An 18,506-nucleotide genomic window follows, 5' to 3' on the forward strand; every position below is an offset into this window, starting at 1 on the left:
TAAAGAAGGGCAGTCATGGCCAAGCAGTCTTTCCAGAGGTTATTGGTAACACTGAGCAGAAAACTATGGCTAGAAGCACAAGAGAGTTGCATTAACTGAGTCTGATAGGATTGATTAGCTTTTGCATAATGTTGAAATCTGGGCTCTTACCTTCCATTCTCTTGGCGTCAAGCAACTTGCATACGACTACACTGATGGGATAGTCGGGGGACAGTTTAGGGGCAAAGAGGGAGGGGCTGGAAGGACTGGGTTAAAGGGGATGTGTGGCTCCAGAATGCTTGTAGCTACAGGAATGTGGGCAAATGTAGCTGAGACTGTTTGAGGTGATATGCTGAAATGCTAGGTAGAACTTTCTGGACCTTGGGGATCAGATGCAATAATGGATACTCAAAAAAAAAAAAAAACGTTGCATGTGAATTGTAAAGACTTAGAATCCGAGGGAGAGAAGGGGCCCCAAGAGTCACCTTAGTCTACCTCTTCTTCAAGATTTGGATTCTCTCTATAGCAGGATATCCTTCACTCACTGCAACAGGGAGCTCTCTACTGTCACCCCCCACCCTCTGCCCCTCTCATTTCCTCTCCTGGCCCTGGGAAGCCTCTTGGGATTTCTGACTTCCTCTTCTCAGCCTCAGCACACTAGTTCTGTTCTTGTCCCTCATGAAACATAGATTCTAACCTTTGCTAGTGAAAACTCCACTGGCCAGTGTCCCTCTGAAGGGCCAGCACCTGGGAAGAAAGTCCTCACTGCAGACCAGTCACATGCCACTGAAGATGCATCAGGCTCAAACCTTTACCAGGTTTGGAGAGGGTTGGGGGCAGAGCCAGTGGCCTTTGGCAGCCCAGCCCAACCCCGTGAGCCCCTGATTCCAGGCTGCCAGGCTGCAGGCAGGCCTTTTCATTAGTGCCAGCAATCAGATGCCAATCTGAGTGATGCCTGGTGCAAGGAGATGGAGGATAATAAGCCCCTTCCATCTCTCTGCTCCCTCCGGCTCCTCTGTCTGGATCTGAGAGCATGAACTCCACTCCTCCCCTTCCCCTCTCAAACCAAGCTTCCAGTGCTCATAAAATCAATGATTGTTGGGTCTGGAAGGAGCTAGGGAGCCCTATCCCTCTGGATATCTTTCCTGTCCACTCACCCATGACCTTGGCTCCACCTGCCGCCTTCAAGCTGGCTTCCTAGACTGGCACTTCTGGCCTAGGTACCTCCCTGGTGCTCCTGATCCATAGATCCTATGGCCTCATGGACATCTCTGTTGGGATGACTATGGGCACCTTCCACTCAACATGTCCCAAACCAGGTCATCTATCTCCTCCAGCAAGTCTGTCTTCCTCCTGGGTGAACCCTTACCCCAGTGCACACACCCTGGTCTCCCAATTACCCACTACCTTGCCATTGCAACAGCCATCCGATGGTGGTCCCCAGCCCAGCCCTCCCTGGCCACTTCCCCTCCCCAGTGGAACCAGGTCTCTAATCCCATTACTCTCCTGCTCACAATCCCTCAATGGCTCCCCATTGCCTCATTGTCTGGTTATTAAGTTCTAACTTCATCTCCTGCCCATCTTTCCAGCTTCACCTCATCCTCTTTTGCATTTAACTCCTCTGTCAGACCACACCATGTGTGGTTCCCTCAAACACCCATTCTGTTCTGTGGCTTCAAGCTCTTCTCTTTCTGAAGAACGAAGAGTGTCAGCACCTGCTCTCTGATCTGAGCCCTCCAGTGAGTACTTTTTGTACCTCAAAACCCTACTTAGGCATTGCCTTCTTCCTGAAGCCTCCTTCAATGTGTTAGAGATACTTATCACTCCTCTTAAATTACTTATATATCCTACACACACCATTCATTCATTCAACACATTTTGTTGAGCATCTACTAGACATGTGACCCCCACCATCACGAAGCCTGCAGTCTGGTGTGGGAGACAGACTTTACATACACAGACACACACACATACACAGAGTAATACATGCAATAAAGCAAAAGAATAATGAAGGAATAGAACACACTGGTGGATAGGGGATGGGAAATATTATTTAGCTTGGGGAGTTATGGAATCCTTCACTGAGTAAGTGACATTTGTGCTGAGACCTGAGTAGTTCTTCAGGGGAAGAATAGAGAAAGGGCATTGCAGACAGAGCAAACATCTTGTGCAAAGGTCCTGAGGCAGGAAGGAGTGTGGCACATTCAAGATAATGGAGAATATATGAGAGTGGCTAGATCTCAGGGTGCAAAAGAGTGGATGGGCTGTGATGAGGCTGGAGACAGAGGTTGGGACCAGACCACACAGGAAGAAGAGGCCTAGGGCAGTGTTTTAGATGAACATGTGTGTGCAGGAAGGGACTGGGAATTCTGCCAGTTGCCAGCAAAGTCTGCCTCCCTATCTCCTTTCCAGCCTCTTGGGGCAGGGACGCTGGTCGGGGAGGGAGAGGAGGTTAGGGTGTGTCTAGTGTGGGTGAGGCTGCATGGAAAAGGGACCATGTGTGTAGCTCGTGAGCAGAGTCATTGCAGCAGCAACACACACAAGGAGCCGGAGCAGACCAGGAGAAATCTAAATCCTACACCCAGAAGGCTCAGGGGGAGGCAGGAGGTGACTTTGGGTTTCTGACCTGCCCAGTGAGTTGGGAGTCAGAACTAATGTCATTTGATTCTCAAAGCTGCAAGGTGATCCTGGCAGCCACTCGTGTGACCTTGATGTCAAGGTAGATTCTCAATAAATGTGGATGTGGATATGAATGGAACTTGATTGGTCCCTTAGACCTGGAATCCCTCTGAGACATCTTAGTCCCAAGCAAAAAGGGGCTTTGGCTTTCTTCCACAATCCCCATTCTGCTCTCTACTCCAATTCCTGTTTGTTCCATTAACCAGACCCCCTTCCCTCCCCTGGCCATCCCTCTCTCCATTTGTGGCTTGCAAAGATTGTCTGATGTGATGCCTTTTAAAAGTGCATTTAAACATGACTCCCCCAACCCTGAATCCTTTCCAGAAGCTCTTGCTTTTTAAATATGGGGGGCTCTGGGCTCCATGGGGGGAGGGCGGCAGTCCACTCTTGAGCTGATCCTCCCTCTTGCCAGGCCCCTTCCCCCGCTCTTGAGCACTTAGAGCAGGCCTTGCAGAGTCAGCGATAAGCGATCCTATAGCAGGAAACACACACTTCAGCATTTAGCTGGTGGCCACTAATGTGCCTGGATGTAATTGCTTAGAGAGCCCAGGACAGGAGTTGGGGGTGGGGATGGCACTGGGGCTGCAAGCCCAGGATTCAGAGTGATCTGCTTCCTTTTGGTTAATTCAGCAGTAAGTGTGTCTTGCCCAGGACTCCTACCCAGAGGCTGGTTTGAGACCTGCACACAGTAGGTGTTCAGGAAGGACCCATGGAGGGCAGGTGTGAGGGAACAAATATCCCTGTCAGTTCTTGGTTTTCAGGAGGGCACTAGGGGGAGTCATGGGTCACTGAGGGGGCTGACCTGGGAGGGAACAGAGAAGCAGCTTTAATTTGCTGCTTCACAGAAAGGACCTTCCCCCAGGGCATGCCCTTTGTACTTCCCCATTTGTTCAATGGGGACAATTATGCCTGCCTCGCAGGGTGAAGACTAGAGAGAAAATACATTACAGACCTGGCACAGTAGGTTCTCAAGAAATGGGAGTGCTTCAAAATCATAATAACCAACATCCCTGCTGCCATGTTCTTCCACCCTAATCCATTGTCCCCAAAGCCTCCCAAACTGCTCACTTAGGCACGAATCTGAACCCATCTACCCCTCTGATGGCTTCCCATTGCCTGAAGGATAAAGCCATACCTCCTTAGCTTGGTGTTCAATGTCTTTCCAGTTCTAACCCAGCTTCTCTCTGACCTCATTTCCTACCACACTCCTACCCACACTGCAGACATTCTGAATGTCCTGCACTTGACTGTCTCTGGGTAATGTCAAGTACATGGGATGCTCATTCACTTTCCTAGAGGTGGGTGCTGTGCCCCAGCAAGGATGGGTACCCACCTCTAGTCTGGCTAGTGCCTGCTCACCCATCAATCTCAGCCTCCTGCCCCTCACAGCTAGGCTGAGTGCGAGGTGGTACCATGAATCGGGAATCCTGTGGCCTCCAGTCAGACTTCATGGGTGTGAATGTATGCCCTTCTGCTCAGGAGCTGACTCACCTTAGGAAATTTTATGTAACCTCTCTGAGCCTCAGTTTCCTTATCTATAAACTGGTGACGCTAAACGCAGCACCTTGCGGGGTTTTTGTGAAAGTGAAAGGAGTTACTACTCCACAGTTGTACCTACACGCCCTCCATTGCTGTGGTGCACATTTGCCTTTAAGACCAGAAATGCTTCCTGGAGGATGTGTGAGTAAATATTCTCTCCTTAAATATTTGATTTAAAGAGCTTGACTTGGAGGACAAAATAAAATAAAGCGGCAGCTTTTTGCCATGTATTATTAATGTCTGTAAATGGGTGAAGGTGCGGGCTCTCTGTCCGATGATGTCATTTCTCGGAGCAGCGGCCTTCAAATAAGTTTCCCTCATTGAAAATTGGGCTGTAAGAGGGGGAAAAGGAAATCTCTCTCCACAAAGATGAGGCAGCAGGTATCCTGCATGTGGGCCGAAAGGAGGCTGGCTGTGGGACCTGGAGATGGCAGGGAGAAACATGGTTCATTATTTCACCCATCCATTCATCCCCTCGTTCCTATCTCAGAGCGCATTGGTCTTCACACTGCCCTTTTTTCTTCCCTTCTAGTCCCTACCTCCTTTCCTCCTTCCCTATGTACCCTTCCTTTCCTTTCCTCACTCCCTTCCTGCCTACCAGCTTTTTTTCCACACTCAATACCACCGATGATGATAAGGAATATTGTCTCCATTGTATCAATGAGAAATCTGAGCCTCTGGAGAGTGAACTTCACACAGTGAAGAAGTGGTGGGTAGGGACTTTGAACTCTGCTTAGGGCCATACGTAACTTGCTTGGAGGCGGGAGTTGTGTGTGTGTCATCTTTGTCTCCCCATCTCCTGGCCCGGCAAATGGCTCAGTGAAAGTGCCAATTCCTTGTCAGATGACCAGGACAGGAATTATCCAAGAAGGCTTCCAGGAAGAGAAGGACTTGAAACAGTCTTTCAAGGACTGGAAGGACTTAGAATTCAAAACAGAAAGATGATTGTGATCATCAGTAAAATCATAGTTATCACTTACCAAATACCTACTATGTTTCTGCCACTGGACCAAGTACTTGTACATATCTAATTGCACTTAATTCTCACAACAGCCCTATGAGGTAGGACTGTCTTACTGGTGAGGAAACTGAAGCTCAGAGAGATAAAATGACTGGCCTGAGGTTACACAGTGAGTAAGCAGTGGAACTGGTGTTTGACCAAAAATCTGTCTGACTCCAAACCTGTGTACGTTCTTAACCTCAATGCTCAGCTGGTCTCAACCCTGATTAGGTGAGCATCCAGTCACAGGCTTTCCTTGTGAAAAAAAGGGAGAGGTTTAGGAGGGAGTGGTCTCTCTGGGGGCCTCTTGCCTCTGACCACAATGTGCTGATGCCGAAATTATCCAAACAATGTCTTGTGGGGCTGCTCTCCCTCCCTCTATCTGGTCCCTTCTCAGGGTTAACTTTTGGGTTTCTACAATTGGGTAAAGGAGAGCAGAGCCTCAAATTCTGTCTCTGGATGCCATATGGGAGACAGGGAGCACATGAGGCTCCAAGGAATTCCCTCCTTGGACTTGGCCTTAGGGAGCAGAGGAAAGCTCTGCAGCCTTTCTCAAAGTCAAAGATCGTCTAGTATGGAGTTTCTCCTTCTACAGATAAATACATCTGTAGAGCTAGCTTGGGAAACACTCATTTGGTTCAACCTTTTTTCTTTTCTAGAGACTGGATGGAGTCAGCTCTTCATCCTTGCAAAGTCCACTCTGTCAACATACAGGGAAAAAAAATCTCAGGAATACGAGCTCTGAGGAGCATCCTAGCCAGGACTCACTCCACTCAAGCAAGAGTCTAACTTCTTGCTAGAGTCCACTCATCATGGCTGTCATGTCAGGCGTGGGGGCGTCAAGGATGCTTGCTGGGCTTCTGGCTTGAGCAGCTGGGGCAGTGACAATGTCATTGATTGATATCAATGTGAAAGATGTGGGAAGAAGAGATGCAGGGTGCTGAGCTCCACTTTGGATAGGCTGAGTTTGATATGCAGATGGAGAGATCCTCAAGAAAACTGGACATATGGGTTTAGAGCCCAGGAGAAGGATCTCAGCTGCAGATAGAGATTTGGAATCTGTTACTTCAGTGGTTAGATGGGAAGCTCCAGAAAGGAAACTTTTCAGAAGGGAAACTTGCCTGATGACAGTGAATAGAACGAGAAGAAATGAACCGTGCATGTTGAAGATGTACTCAGAGGTCATGGACCTCATCACAGAGACCCAGAAAAATAAACCCTGTGTTCTTGGAGCTGTTATTCAGGTGTTTCTTCTACTGCTGGTGGAGGTTAGATTTCAGGCTTGACCTTCTTGTTCATTTCAAATGAACAAACAATGGTAACCCGTGCACTAAAGATGGGAGCACAGAGGCATCACACATGGATCTGCCCTCAAGGTGTTTACACCCTAGTGGGCAAACCAGACAGTATCTTGTGTGAAGTGTAGAAATTGAAAGCTGCACACCAGTTCATCCAGACACACAACAGATGGGAGAAAATGGCGCCTACAAATGCTTCAGTAAAGGAAGGACCTGTTCAATGCACTAACAATATTGCCTGAGTACAGGAAGATGTTTTTCCCCCAAGATCAAATTGATAACAACAGGTCCCTTCACTGTGCCTGATTTATCTGCCAAGCAGATATCTCCCCCGTGTGACCACGTTGCTATACCTGTCACCCCCGATACAGGGACTAGACAAATGCCCTCTCTAGATTTCAGGTACCAGTAGGAGAATGAAATCATAACTCACTTTAGAAGCCAGTGATACATATTTATACACTGACTGGCGCAGGGCTGAAAGAGCTTTTCACTTTGATTGTGCATTTCTTGGCGTCGGATGGACATCAATCTTCTCTCCAGTTTGTTAACACGGCTGCCACTCAACCCAGATTTACTGTCACATGACTGACTGTGCAGAGACAGTTAATCATGGGAACAGTTACTTAATTTGCCCCATCCGAATTTTTCCCTGCAACGCTGATGCCTGATAGTGCTCTGTAAACGACATTTATTTTCTGTTTAAAAAAATTCTTTCTGCACCCAGCCCCCCATCCTGCCCCACTTGTGTTTTCCCCAACTTCTTGTTTAACAGAAACAGCAAATGTCAAAACTATCTATAACTCTGCTGAAGGGACGCCAACATCCAAGGCCAAATAAAACCCATGTAAACTGTCCTTGGCCCATGTCGAATGGGCCTGATTTAATGAACTGGGCTAGTTATTTTTTGGAGACTTACCTTAGTTTAGCTATATTGAAAGTTGAAAGTTTACATTGAAAATTTAGTCATATTGAAAAGAACAATCTATTTAATACTTTATATTCTCTCTCGGGATTACGTGCTCCCTCTTAGCACTTTTTCCCATAGAGCTTTCAAAGTTCTTTCTACTGTCTTTTCAAGCTGACTGAAATTTCAGCTGTAAGCACCTACTCTTTGCCAGACATTGAGATAGGCACTTTTCATTTATTATCTACTTTAACCATGGGAGGTAAGCATAATTAGAGATATCAAAACTTGTGAGGTAGATTGAATTCACTTGAATTTTTCTGATTCCAAACCCATGAGCATTCCTTACACGTTCAAGATTAAATTCCAGATTTCCCAAGGTCAAGGGAGTCTTTAAATTGTCTCTGTGAAGTGAGGGAATGTGCTGTAAAGACTGAAGCCCAACCTTTTAGGGATAGAACAAAGAAGTTACCTAGGGCTTATTAATTACCTAGGGTTTATTATTGTGTGCTGAGTAATATGGTTATTTTATTTAATCTTCATAATAATCCTAAGTGGAATGTTCTACTTTTATTCTCATTGTACAGATGAAGTTCAGGTCTGGAGAGGGGAGGCACTATGATTTGAATGTTTGTGTCACTTCCAAATTCATGTTGAAACTTAATCTCCAATGCAACAATATTAAGGGGTGCAACTTTTAAGGAAGGAATTAGGGGATGAGCAACCTTATAAAGGAGTCTGTGGCCAATAAGATAGGTTTTATTTGCCCTTTGTACCTTCCACGATGTGAGGACACAGCATTTGTCCCCTCTGGAAGACACAGAAGTCAAGGTGCCATCTTGGAAGCTGTGACTGAGCCCTCACCAGATACTAAACCTGCTGGTGCCTTGATCTTGGACTTCCCAGCCTCCAAAATGGTGAGAAATAAATTTCTGTTGTTTATAAATTACCCTGGTCCTTGGGTATTTTGTTATGGCAGCACAGATTAAGACAGGAGGTAATTTGCTTGAAGTTGCACAGCTGATAAATGACAGCAGTGGGATAAAACTCAGATCTTTCCAACACCCAGGTCTGTACCCATAATCACTCTGCTGGGCTCCCTATCACTTGGCTCCATGAATTCAGATTCTATGGCTGCAACCATTGGCGTGCTCAGTCAAGAGCTATCCAGGCTGGAGTCATGAATTCATGACTGAAGGGGTGGGGAAAGGGGTCGGGGAGGAGATCAAGATTTAAAATGAAAATAAGGGACTGGATTCGTCTTTGAGGGAGGAGATTTTTCAGTGTTTGTAATGGTATTGTCAGTTACCTTCCGCATTTCTGGCTGGAGAAAGGTTTTGTTGTTGTTTTACTTTAATGGGGATTTGTGGGAAACGTATGAAAGAGAGATGGGTCAGTACTTGGGGGTAGGTATTCGGGAAATGGACACAAATGTGATGGAGGCCTTGGTATTGAGCTTGCTATAGTCCAGGGGTCCCTAACTCCCAGACCACAGACCCTCTTAGGAACTGGGCTGCACAGTAGCAGGTGAATTGTGGGCAAGTGAGCGAAGCATTATCTGTATTTACAGCCGCTCCCCATCACTCACATTACCTCCTGAGTTCTGCTTCCAGTCAGATTAGCAGTGGCATTAGATTCTCATATGAGTACAAACCTTACTGTAAACTGCATATGCGAGGGATCTAGGTTGTATGCTTCTTATGAGGATCTAATGCCTGATGATCTGTCACTGTCTCCCATCACCCCCAGATAGGACTGTCTAGTTGAAGGAAAACAAGCTTAGGGCTCCCACTGCTTCTATATTATGGTGAGTTGTATAATTATTTCGTTATATATTACAATGTAATAATAATAGAAATAAAGTGCACAATAAATGTAACGCACTTGAATCATCCCCAAACTATTCACCATCCACCCCAGTCCACAGAAAAATTGTCTTCCACAAAACCAGTCTCTGGTGCCTAAAAGGTTGAGGACCACTACTATAGACAACAGTTGAAGAGAACAAATAGAAGAGAGGGATGCTGCAGGCTGACTTGGGCAACAAGGACAAACCTTTCAACTCTTTACAGAGAAACTGGAAACAGTTGTGATTACAATGCTTGCTTCCTCAAGTCCTATTAAATAAGGAAGTATCTCCAGGATGTATTCTGCTAGGGTGAACCCTTTAGGGAGTCCCTGGGTGCTGGTGGTCTTCAGGACTCTGTCTGTCTTTTCCCTCTTGTCACTTCATATCCTTTCCGTGAGGAGCTTCATTCACTCCCATGGAGTCAACTCTCCTGCTTATGTCTCCAGCCCAGCTCTCCCCTCAGTTTTCCTTCTGGAATGCTCCACCATGTCCCACAGGTCTTTCAGCATGAGCATGCCTGGAACTGACCTTATCATCTTGTCTTCAAGCCTGCTTCTCCTCTGTGTTTCATGTCTTTCTGAATGGCATCATCCTCCATTGAGTCACCCACTGAGAGAGGTTCTAGGGCCTTTCTTGCCCTCAACCAGCTGGTCACTAACTACACATTTCCTACATTAAACTGGTCATGTTCCATACACATTTCCTACATTATCTCATTTAGTCCTCACTGATGACCTACAAAGGATGATCACCCCCATATTACAGATGAAGAAACTGAGTTACAGAGAATGTAAATGACTTAGACAAGTCATTTAGTGCTGGTATATGGTAGATTTTGGACTTGAACCCAGCTCAGTCAACTCTACCTACTTTCTAAATGGTTTTTATGGATCAGGAAGAGATGTTGAAAAGTTACCACCATTGTATTAATTTGCTGGGGCTGCTATAACAAAGTACCCTAGACTGGGTACTTTGAACAACAAACATTTATTGTCTCATGGTTTGGGAGGCTAGAAGAAGATCTAGACCTTGGTGTTGGCAGGGTTGGTTTCTTCTGAGGACCATGAGGGAAATATTTGTTCCAAGCCTCTCTGCTTGGCTTGCGGATGGCCATCTTCTCTTAAATGTCTTCACTCTAATTATCTCTGTAAAGACCCCATCTCCAAATATAGTCATAATCTGAGGTACTGTGGGTTAGGACTTAAATATATAATTTTGGTGGTGGGGGTGGGGGGGACAAAATTGAGTTCATAATAACTGTAAATTGGAAAAAAACTTTAAATGGAAAGGCACCCCTTGTTTGGAATAAGAAGTGTTAACATTGTAAAATTGGTAATTTTCCTTAAATTTACTTACAAATTCAATATGATATCAATAAAATAATAATAAGTAATGACAACATAATTCTAAGATTCATATGGAAATTAGAACATGTGAGGTGAGAAAAGACAGGAATAATCTGAACATTGGGGGTGAGGACTAACCCTATGAGATATCAGAACATATTTTACAATGATAATGATGAAAATACTATGATACAGGGCATAGATAGAAAGTCCAGGAAGATTCAAAAACATGAAGGAACTTGACTTTTAATAAGTTAGCATTTGAAAGAGTATGGAAAAGATGGATAAATGGTATTGGGTCTGCTGGCTGTTCATTGGTAGTAGAGGATGGGCAAGCTGTATTCCTACTTGTTTGAATTGCAAAATAAACTGCAATTTAATGAAGATTTAAATGTAAATTATGAAACCATGGAGTACTAGATGTAGACATCAGTGAAATTAAAAGAATATTGGAGTGGCAATTGTTCTTCTAGGCATTGCATATAACTATGAAGCCAAAAAAAAAAAAAAAAAAACAGAAGATAGACTAATGCATTAAATATAATTAAAAACACTTGTGCGTGGCAAAATGCCATATATAAGTCAAAAGCAAACACTAAACTGGTGAAAATATTTGCAAAAAAACTGACAGAGAGAACCATTTTTTATTAAGAGAAGTTTTTAAATGTTATAAAGGAAGAGCAAAAGAGAAAAATGGGCAGAGGGTATAAACAGGATCTTTCCAGAAAAAGGAATACCAATGCACAATAAATGTTTGAAAAGATGGACAACCTTACTCATAACTAAACAAATGAAATTTAAAATAAAAATAAAATTGCATTTTATCTATTATAGATTAATATATATCAAAAAAGCATAGAGAAACTGAAAAACTTAAGTGTCATTGGTATTGTAATGGCACATTCATTTGGGTAGGAAATTTGGCAATATGTAATACATTTGAGCAATTCTATTTCCAGGTATACCTTAGAAATTATCTTAGTTTTGCATGCAAGGGACCATGAACAAACACAGCAGAATTGCTGGGGTGCAGGGTATGAACATTTTTGAATTTACAAGATAGTGCCACATTATTCTCCAAAGAGTTGTACCAATTTAATATTCCATAAGAAATGTATGAGAGTTGTTTCTCTACTCCTCACCAATATCCAGTATTGTCTAATGTTTTCATTTTTGCTAGTCTGATGTGTGAAAGGGGATCTTATTGTAATGTGCATTTTCTGATTAACAATGAGGTTGATTATCTTTTCTTATGTTTATGTTAGCCATCAGGCTTCCTCTTTACAGAACTGTTTGAACATCTTTTGCCAATATTTTTATTGGGCTGTTTGACTTGTGGGAGTTCTTAACATATTCTGCATGCTAATCTTTTGTCAGTTACATACATTACAATATGTCTTCCCAGTCTGTGGCACATCTTTTATCTTTATTTAAGACAGTCTTTGTCATATATTAGTTTAAAAAATTAATGTAGTCAAATTTATCATTTTTTTCTTCGTGAATTGTGCCTTTAATGTCTTATTTAAGAAATTGTTTGCTACCCAGGGTCAAAAATATTTTATATGTTCTCTTCTAAAACTTAAAAAAACCCCATCATTACAATAATTTTCAAAGACACTCAAAAGTAGAAAGAATTAAGCAAGGTATTCCCACGTCCCTTTCCCTTAGTTTTAACAACCATCAACTTAATGCCACTTTGCTTCATCTGTTTTTCTCCTGCCTCTCCCACTTTTTTCTAGGGTGTTTCAAACAAGTCTCAGACATTGTTTCATCAATAGCAATGTTAGGGCTGATTCCATGCCGCTCCCTTGCCAAGAAGAGTGAGTACAGATAGAGACGTGAAGGGCAGGTCTGGGCTGGGCATTGAGGAGAGTATTATGCTATGAAGTATACCTCACCTTTGCTCAAATCTGGCTGGTTGTCCTCACCCCATTGCCCCTGTCGAGCTCGGTTTCCTCTCTCTCCTGCACCCAGGGGTCTTTCCAGAGTATTGCGTCTTCTCCAGCCGAGGGAGCTGCCTTCTTTCCTAAACTACTATGGAAACGGTCCTGATGTCCAAGACACTGTCCACTGTGCCGCAGCCCACCCTCTGCTTTCTCTAGCCAGAGCACACGCTCAGCCTGTGCCAACTTCAGATCTCTGCAGGTGGTTTTGTGGAAATGTCATGCGCACTGGTGCCTTTTCCACAAATGTGAAAGTTGAAGCATCAGGAAGCTTAATTATTGGGCTGCACAGGATTTGCTAAAAGCAAAGGAGAAAACCCCATTTCCTAGGCATGTGTCTTGTGAGCCATTTTCATTAGTCCATTTAAGTGGACAAGCTCCAAAATGCAACCTGAAGCTGCTGATGATTTAGGCATTTTACACTTGAGATCATTAGGCTCATCTCAAGTTGGGCCTGATTCATCAGTGTCTCAGAGACACGGGTGGGACCTGATCCCTCTGGAACAGATAGTGTTCCAGCTTTGTGGGACTACTTTTAAGATGTGGAGCACTTGGAGTCATTTGAAACCCGTTATCTTCAGTAGGGACTTTCCCTTCTAGAGAGCATGTGCATTTTGATTTTCCCTGTCCTCAAACTGACCTTTTGCTAATTTTAATAGTAAAAAACACACCCCTGGGTGGAGATTTAAGATGCTAATGAGACATGCAACATATGAATATCATGTACAGCTACTGCACATGTGTACCCAGAAGAGCACCCAGAAATGTTTACTAGTAACACCTCTTTCCACCTCCTTATGAATAATCATGTAAAACTCCCAGAAAGGGGATTTCTCCAGCAGCAATCAATGCTGCGTCACCCTTACGAGCAGGCAGCCCTGGAATCTCTCAGGGTGTACTGTCTATTGTGCACTTAATTTTCAAAATATTCTTCTTATTTTGTAATAAATTACTCTATGCTGTAAAAAAAACAAAGTTGTAGGTAACAGACTGTTTAAAAAAAGTTTAAAATGTTGCTTTTCACATATAATCATTTCCCTTTTACTGACTGAAAATGTCAACTAAATCATATATATATATGCTATATATATGTTATCTGCTATATATATGATGTGTGTGTATGTGGGTATACATGCACATATATATATATATGGCTCTCTATTCCAGTCCATTGATTTATTCATTTACCCATGGGAGAATAGTATGCTGTTTAAAATACTTTAGCTTTATTGGAAATGTTGATATCTGAGCCAAGTCTTTCTCATTATTCTCTTTCAAAATTATCTACACCATTCTTGACTCTTTATTGATTCATGTGAATATTATAGTCAGACTATCAAGTTCTAAAAAATAAGATTGTGAAGTTCTGTGAAAAATTTCAATGTTCATCTTCACTGGAATTTCCTTGAATTTGTAGATTTATTTGGGGTCAGTCCTGGTATTGAGTCTCCACCTGTACAGAATGCTGCATTTCTTCATTAATTTATGTATTTTTTGTTATCAATAATGTTTTATCATTTTTTCTTAAAACTCTAGGAACCTTATAGTTTCTATCACTATTATGAGTGGGAATTTTTAAAAATTACATTTCTAATTTGTTGCTAGTGTATATGAAGTTGTTGACATTTATATGTTGATCTTGTGTTTAGTGTCCTTATTTAACTTTCTTATTAATTTTCATATTTATTTGTAGATTATTTTGAATTTTCTGTGTAGGCAAACATATCAATTGTGAATAAAGACAATGTTGTTTCTTTTTCAAGCTTTATGCGTTTTACTATGTAACACATTTTTCTTGCCTTATTGCATTGGCTAGGAATTCCAGTACAATGTTAAATGGAAGGTGTGATAGTGGATGTCCTTGTTTTGCCCCAACTTTAAAGAGGCTGCTCCTAATATTTAATTATTATGTGAGATACTTGCTGTTGGTTTTTTAGAGACACACACTTAAGCAGATTGCTAAAGTTTTTTTATGTCTTGCCTGCTGAATTTTTCTTCATCTTGATGTGCATTAATCTTATTAAATACTTTTCTCTGCATTTATGGAGTCACCACATAGCTATTCTTCAGCGTACTGATGATATGGATTACCTTTGTAGAATTTTAAAGGTTAAACCATCTTTAAATAATGGGGATAAATACTACCTGATGAAATTGTATTAGAAAAAAATTGCTAGCTTTAGTTAATAAAGCTTCTAGTTTTTAAAGATTTTAGTTGTTTAATTTTTAAAAGAGCTTTTAGTTATTTAGCTTTTTAGTTAAGCTAGTTAACTTTTAAAGTTATTTAGTTTTCCAAGCTTTTAGCATTAATGTAAATAATACTAGCTTAAGTTTTCTTTTCTGATGTGGTCATGTTTTCCACTTTTGTGGAGTGAATTTTTGTAGTGTGTTCATTTTTTTTTCCAGAACACTGTCCAGTTTGTTTTCACATTTATTAGTATAAAATGTTCACTATTATCTAAGGTTTTTATTAAATTTCTAGTGTATAGAGTTATCCTCCCTTTCCATTCCTAATTTGTTTAAATCTTAATACTTTCTAGCTTTTTGTCTGGTTGAATGATCAGTTTCTGAGAAAAGTGTATCAACATTTGTGACCAAGACTGAGGATTTATTAATTTATTCTTATAATTCTGTAAATGTATGCATCATAGATTGAGGCTTTTTGTTATGTATGTACATGTTCAGGATTGCTGAATCTTCAAGGTTAATTGTTGTTTTTTCTTAATTCCTAATAATACTTTGTTTTAATTCCTGTTTTGCCAGAAACTAAAATTGCTATAGAAGTTTTGTTTTACTGGTGTTTTCCTGATATGTCTTTTCTGACCTCTTTATTTTCCATTATTTTGTATTTTCATATTTTAGATAGGCTGGTAAAGTATATCTAAGTAAGCTAAAGTAAGTCTAATTTGAGAATATCTGTTTTTTTAAACAGTGGAGCATAATCTATTTCTATTATGTGGTTACTAATATTTACACTTACTGTTACCCATGTTTCCTATTTACCAGTATTTTTCTTTGCTTATGTTGTTCTCTCTCCTTATTATCTTCCAACTGAATGATAAAATTTTTCTTATGCCCTTATTTTCCTCTGTTGGTTTGGAAGTTACTTACTGTATTGCCATTATTTTAGCGGGTACCCATAAACTTCTAACATGTACCCACCAGCAGTCTGTCCATAGGATGGGGAAACAGGCCCCAGCACCACTAGCTCATAGTGGCTGGTCTCCGAACTAAGGTTGTCCATAGCAACCTTTTTTTCTAAGTTGCGATGCTTATTGCCAATTCTGGGAAAAACAGGAAAGATTTTTCCTGTACCACCTGCTCTGTAAGTAATTATTATGAATAAATTGGTTTCCTGATCAAATCAGGTGTGACCATACATAAAGCAAATGGGTAGAGAGTTTAATATGATTGTATTAGTTTTTTCTTGCTGTGTAACAAATTACTACAAACTTAGTAACTTAAGATGACATCCATTTATTACCTCACAGCTCTACAAGTCAAAAGTCTGGTTAGGCTTGACTGGGTTCTCTGCTTAGGGTCTCCCAGGACTGAAATCAAGATGTCTGAAGGATGGGCTCCTATCTGGAGGCTCTGGGGAAGAGCCCACTTCCCAGCTTATCCAGATTGTTGGCAGAATTTAATTTCTGTGGTTGTAGGATCAAAGTCCCTGTTTTCTTGCTGCTGTCAGCTGGGGGTCACTCTCAGTTCCTGCACATGGTCCCCTCCATCTGCAAGCCTGTAGCATGCATACAATCCCTGCATGCGTTGGGTCTCTGACTTTCCCTTCTGCTACCAGCCAAAGAAAACTCTTTACTTTTAAGTGGCTCATGTGGTTTTGTTAGACCCATCTAGATAATCTCTACTTGAAGATCAACTGATTAGCAACCTTAAGTACATCTGCAAAAACCCTTCACAGCGGTATCTGGATTAGTGTTTGATTGAAGAACCAGGGGCTGAGAATCTTGGGTGGCCAGATCTTAGAATCCTTCTTGACACAATGATGAAAAGGGTTGACATGTGACCTGATCTGGAGAAGGGTGTTGGAGGCATTTTGGCTGTTTCTGAGAAAGAAAAGAGCGTTTCCCTGGGAGTCCAAATTTCTATATTATTCTGACAATCATTTCATAATTTAACGTCTTAATTCTTCTAATAATTGATTGAGCACAGCAGGAAGGGGGGTGCAGCGGCTAGGCAGAGTGCTAGGCACTGGGAACATGGCTTTTACTGCTAATGGAAAAATGACTTGCTTTGGTGCCATACCCAGCTTGCTCACACCCCAAATCTGCCCCTAATTTGGTGGTGACTATGGTCTTGCCACTTGGCCTATTAGATGTTTTCTTCATCTGTAAAATGGGGATGCTACAGCCTGATCAGCTATCACATGACAACTTCATTCCTAAGAAACTCACATTCTCAAAAATTGTCTTTCAGAAACATTTCTAAAATGAGGGTAAAAGGGTAAAAAGGGGTAAAAAGAAGGCTAAAGACTTCTTCTTTTAAACTCGCAATCTGTAGTTTAAATCATGAGGGAGTTTTAAACATTAGCACTAGAGATTATTTTGTCATTGCACTTCAAAATAATAATTTGGTTGATTAAAACTGATAAAACAAAATCCGAGCAACACAGTGTGTTCTATCAAAATTAATGTGTTAACTACCAAAATAAATGGCAGCCACCAACTTGAGCAGAACAGCAGGTGAAACTATTTCAGCAACCCCTCCCTGCTCCTGACAATATGTGTCCTTCTAACTTGGCTAATTTGTCCTGGGGATATAATTGGCAAAGTGGGGCAGGGAGTTAATTGTGTCCCTTAACTAAACTCTGGCTCTCAATTTCATCTATGTTGGGAGCATTCGTGCAAGAGAAGAAATGTCTTCAATACAGAGCCTCAGTGTTTCCATCTGTAGCAAAAGGGTGGCTTTAGAAAGTACTGCCAAATGCGAAGCACTTGGCTCAGTGCCCAGGATGTTGGAATTATTTAACAATGTTAGTTATTATTTTTCTTATTATTCATTGCCTCCACCCCAGTTCCTCCTACTGTTCTTTATGGGCTGCCACTATTCCCGCTCTCCTTTGGACATTCTCCAGTTTAAAAAATGCCTTTTTTCCCTGCTACCTTCAAGGAATCTGTAGTCTGGGGATTGAGGGGGAGGTGAGCATGTGTATGGCTTATCATCATGCTGTGTGGTAAGTACTGTAAAGGATGTGGGTGGTGGGAGATGAGAAAAGGGGGTGATTTTTGCTGGACTTGGGGTTTGTCACATTTAGCTGTCATGGAAAGATGATGTTCAGGGCAGAGATACAGGGGAATGACATCCCAGTTAGAGGGAGCAGAGGGCTCAGAAGCCTGGAGTTTCTGTTCTGACTTTAGGGGCTCCCAGGAGAGAGGCACACATGAAGACCACCCACTCCTGGTAAATCAAGTGAAAGAATGTAATTCACAGATCTGGAGTATGGTAGGTACTCAAAGATGTCAGTCCTTGGACTTTAAGGCCTACTTCTGATACCAGCCTTTCCCTAGTGCAAACAGTGAATTAAGTTGACTTCCCTGAGGTAGTGGCTAACATTTTTTTATCCTATGAATCTGGCTTGGTTTTCAGCTTCACTGGATTTTAATCAAAAGCCGTGTTGAGAATTGTTTGTGACCCTGGGGACCATATGACAGGTAAAATGACCAAAGGGAGAAAAGGGCAGAGCAGCCCCTAGAGGATGCAGGAAACCAACTTAATTATAATCACACCAGCAGGCTGGCTGCTGCCCATGGATGGCTGCACTGTGTGGCCGGGGGACTGTGTGGGTTGGCATGGGGTCCTAGGGAGTGGGGAGGAGCTGCCATCTAGGGGATTTCATATGTGGATGCCACCCTCCTGCCTTGGCTTTCTGATAGGGAGGCTGAGCTCGGGAGAGGTTTATAGGGGCAGACTTAGCCTTGGCCTGAGGGTCATCCTAGGGCTGGAATCCT

The sequence above is a fragment of the Pan paniscus genome, chromosome 11 (assembly GCF_029289425.2).
Source record: "Pan paniscus chromosome 11, NHGRI_mPanPan1-v2.0_pri, whole genome shotgun sequence".
Lineage (NCBI taxonomy): Eukaryota > Metazoa > Chordata > Mammalia > Primates > Hominidae > Pan > Pan paniscus.